This window comes from Erythrolamprus reginae, chromosome 1 (genome assembly GCF_031021105.1).
Source record: "Erythrolamprus reginae isolate rEryReg1 chromosome 1, rEryReg1.hap1, whole genome shotgun sequence".
NCBI lineage: Eukaryota > Metazoa > Chordata > Lepidosauria > Squamata > Dipsadidae > Erythrolamprus > Erythrolamprus reginae.
In genome coordinates this window covers 119,987,367-119,992,325 of record NC_091950.1, presented here as the reverse complement: position 1 = coordinate 119,992,325, position 4,959 = coordinate 119,987,367, and positions in this window count along the sequence as shown.

Here is a 4,959-nt window from a genome sequence, read left to right as displayed (position 1 = left end):
TTGATTTGATTCGATTCGATTCGATTCGATTTGATTTGATTTGAATGCCACCCCTCTCCATAGACTCGGGGTGGCTAACAACAATAATGAAACAACATGTAACAAATCTAATATTTAAAATAATTTAAAAAACCTTTATTTAAAAAACCAAATATACACACAAGCATATCATGCCTAAATTGTATAGGCCTAGGGGGAAGGGAATATCTCAGTTCCCCCATGCCTGATGACAAAGGTGGGTTTGTGTGTATGTTTGGTTTTTAATAAAGGTTTTTAGTTATTTTAAATATCAGATTTGTCATATGCTGTTTTATTATTGTTGTTAGCCACTCTGAGTCTACAGAGAGGGACAGCATACAAATAAAATAAAATAAATAAAATAAAATAAAATAAAATAAAATAAAATAAAATAAAATAAAATAAAATAAAATAAAATAAAATAAAATAAAATAAAATAAAATAAAATAAAATAAAATAAAATAAAATAAAATAAAATAAAATAAAATAAAATAAAATAAAATAAAATAAAATAAAATAAAATAAAATAAAATAAAATAAAATAAAATAAAATAAAATAAAATAAAATAAAATAAAATAAAATAAAATAAAATAAAATAAAATAAAATAAAATAAAATAAAATAAAATAAAATAAAATAAAATAAAATAAAATAAAATAAAATAAAATAAAATAAAATAAAATAAAATAAAATAAAATAAAATAAAATAAAATAAAATAAAATAAAATAAAATAAAATAAAATAAAATAAAATAAAATAAAATAAAATAAAATAAAATAAAATAAAATAAAATAAAATAAAATAAAATAAAATAAAATAAAATAAAATAAAATAAAATAAAATAAAATAAAATAAAATAAAATAAAATAAAATAAAATAAAATAAAATAAAATAAAATAAAAAAATAAAATAAAATATAAAATAAAATAATAATAAAAATACTTGATGAAATTCCTTTTGCATGGTGTTGTATAATCTTATCCTAATTTGACCTCACATTATTGCTTGGCATCAGCATGAATTTTAAAAAGCATGTAATTGCTAGCTAAGAACAACAACAGTGTTGTATACTATTTCCATCATTTGGCAATACTGTACATCTTTTTGAAAATGAGGGCTGAGAATTTTCCTACACTTCTTTCTTGCCTGACTTTCTTGTTGGGTAGGGATGAGCAAGGATCAGTAATGGGCTGCTGCCCCCACGGAGGTGGGGAGAACACAGTGGGGGTAGTAGGTTTATGCTCTATTTATTGAATACTTAATAGATTTTTTAATTGTCCTTCCTTCTCTAGTACCTTAGTTTGAACCTTAATTACTTTTAAAATAGGAAATAATTAAACACTATGTTTTTACCCCTAAACCCTTTAATCATTTTAATAATTATCTAGAACTGAACTTTTATAGCAATTAAAGAAAATTGAGCTACTTTCCTAATCTGTTATCATACTGAACCTTGGGGGTCCAGTACAAAACCTTAAAATGTTACTGTGCTTCTCAACAAATAGTGCTGTCTATCATTTGTCCTTTCTGTGGCTATTCAAATAATGTGACTTAATCAACTGAAAAAGAGTCCAAGCACCTATTTGAAAACTTCAGTAAGCTACTACCACCCAGTCACATGACCTTTAAGTCACATCCAAACAATAAGCCATGCCCATAGTGTGGTAGTAAATTTTTTTGCAGCCCTTCACTAGCAAGGATGCAGTTGAATCTCTCACTTCAGAGAGAATTTGTGTTTTTCAAAATGAAGTGGGATTCTCTTGAAAGTAGAATTGAATCTGGTCCTTTCCAAGTACGTATTGGTAGTATACATGGATATAACGCTGTTTATATACATGAGATGGATACTAATAAGAGGGAAACATTAGGACAGGGACGGTAGGCATGCTGGTGCACTTATGCATACCCCTTACTACCTCTTAGGAATCAGGTGAGGTCAACAGTTGATAGTCTAAGGGTAAACTTTTGGGGGTTTTCTTAAGGTAATGTGTAAATCCAACCTAAGTGAGTCTTTTTCATTCTTCAGATTCATGCTCATTCTAGTTTCTTTTTCCTAAGTTTATTTCCCATTATAATTGGTTTATTCATTCTATGATGTTTTTGTGATAAATCATTGTACCTGATGAACTCTCTTTTAATCTGCCTTTTCTTCAACCATAGCTAAGTAGCAGCAGTGTCATCCTGTTCATAACAAGCTTTTCACTAGTTTTTAAGAGAGACTTTATTTTATGTTGAATCAAGCATTGTGTTTTATCTTCAGTACATTTATAGAAGTGCCTGCATATCAGCCATTTATTTCATTTAGATTGTTTGTTTGTCAAACATGTATGGCAGAGTAGTAGTTTGTATAAACATAAGTAAAAAGCAACGATAAAAGAGGGTAATAGGACAATAGGTCAGGGATGGTAGCAAGGATGAACCAGGCCCTGGAACGGCAAGAATGCCTTTCCAGTGGTGGAAATGGAGCTCCTAGCCGAGATCCATTGCTGCTGGGGGTGCACGAATGCACGGAAGCAAAGAAACCAGCAAATTTTGCCCGAATCTCGCTGCTGGAAGGACATCTGTGTGAGATTTCGGCTGCTGCACATGCACAGCAGCTGAATCTCACTGCAGTGCCTAGAGCAGCAGCTGGGGCCAGCAGCAACAGCTGAGCTCTGGCCGCGTACCTTGCTTTCTGCTCTCCCATGCCACAGGCATCTCTCGGCGTGGCGGTGGCACCCTGAAAGAGTCGTGGCCTTTGGGAGCACAGTGCTGCTGTTCCCAAAGGCTACGTCTCACTCAGGGTGCCATTGCCATGCCAAGAGATGCCTGTGGCGTAGGAGAGAACATAGCAGGCAGCACGGCTAGAGCTCGGGGCCGCCCAGCCTCCTCCCCGCACTGCATGCCATCTTCGGCATCGGAGCACTGGAGAGAAAGGTAAGCAGGTGGCAGGCGGAGAAGCACTTGGGTAGCTCGCGGCAGGGCCGCTGCTTGTGGCAGGGCAGGCAGCGGATGGGCAAATGGGCAGGGCAGGTGGTGGGGATAACTTACATGATTTTCTCTGTTTTCTGCTTTTTTGCTTCTTTGCATTTGCAGAAGCAAAAAAATCCTGGAAATTGTTGTGGTTGGCTCTGGCCCAGCTCCTGCCCCAAGGAATGTGGAGGTGGAGGTGGGGGAAACATCCACATGCCACAGGTCTGTTTTGCTCCTGATAGAATCTCCTGACGAAGGCTCCTCTGACAAAGGAAGCGTGAATAGCAGGGAAGGGGGGAGTTTGGCAGACAGCCCAGGAGGAGATCAATCATCCTTATCATCCCTGGATTCTGAACAAGAACTTATGACAGATCCACGCATGCGTAGAGTGATGCATAGGAGAGAACAACTGAAGGATTATTACAGGAGATAAGTGAGGCCACTTGTGGTTGGGTGGGGCTGCTGTAATTATTGCTACAGATAAAAGAGCACCATGCTGGTTTAGCCTCGTGGCAGTTTATCTGATTCATAGTTTCGTCAAGATCATGGTTTTTGCTGTTTCCCTGTTCAAGACTGTGTGTGGAATTTCTGGACTTTAGAATTGGACTCAATTTCCCAGTTATTGGGTGAGAAATTGGATTGCATTTAACCTGTGCCTTGTGTGTACCAGAAAATCACTTTGACATTTAAAAAGGGAGCTGTTTATATTTTTCTGTTGATAAAGACTTTTGGTTTTCCTTCTATCGTGTGGTGTGTGTCTTTCTGGACTAATTACCCTATAATTACGGGCGGTTGGGACACGCCGGCAGAACAGAAATCATGTATCCTTGCATGAGATTTGGCTTCTTGGCATGCACAGAAGCTGAACCCTGTGTCATGCATGCACTCACCCCCAGCCCCATTCCGGTGGCGCCGGGAATGGTGGCCCATCGTTGGATAGTAGGCACAGTGGTGTGCTTATGCATGCTGCTTACAGACCTCTTAGAAACGGGGAGACAATCTAAGGTTAAAGTTTTTGGGGGTTGGGGAAGAAACCACAGAGTCAGATAGTCCATTCCAGGCATTGATCACTCTATTGCTGAATTTGTATTTCTGTCTTCAAGTTTGGAGTGGTTTACACATTTAGTTTTAATCTATTACGTGCTTGTGTATTGCTATGATTGAAGGTGAAGAAGTCATTAAGAGGAAGGACATTTTGATATATGATTTTATGAACTACATTTAGATTAGATCAGAGGTGATGTAGTTGTAAATTGTCTAATCCCAGTATTTCAACTCTGGTGAAATAAGTTATTTCGATTATATCCATCATTGTTCTGTTTAAGTGTTATTTACACTCTTGTTTGTTAAAAAATGAGACGGGTTTTAAACCAACGCATCAGGCAAGAGAGGCTGATGGTTCAGATCACTGAAAATAGCACAGCTTCTGAGTATCAAGCAACTCAAAATAGCTTAGATAAAAATATGCCACGTTGTCCTCTCTGTCTTATGCTCTTATACGTAGGCAGAGAAGCACAAGCATTTGCATCACACCTTGCAGAGTCAAATGGAAACAATATTACAGGATGGAATTTACATTAACATAAATGCAAAAATCTCAGAGGTTTTGTTGATAAAATCTGATAAAATCTCACGTCCATTTTGTGGTCCACAAGAAAAGAAAAAATAGTCCTGGAAGTACGACCACAATTGAGCCCAAAACTTCTCTTGCTAAGTGAGACATTTGTTAAGTGAATTTTACCACATTTTATGACCTTACTTGCCACAGGTGTTAAGTGAATCACTGTATTTGTTAAGTTTGTTACACGTTTATTACGTGAATCTGGCTTCCCCACTAACTTTGCTTGTCAGAAGGTCCCAGAAAGTGGTCACATGACCCTAAACCCTGAGATGCGGTAAAGGTCATAAATATGAACTTGTTGCCAAACATCTGAATATTGATCACGTGATTATGGGGATGCTGCAAAGGTCGTAAGTATGAAAAATGGT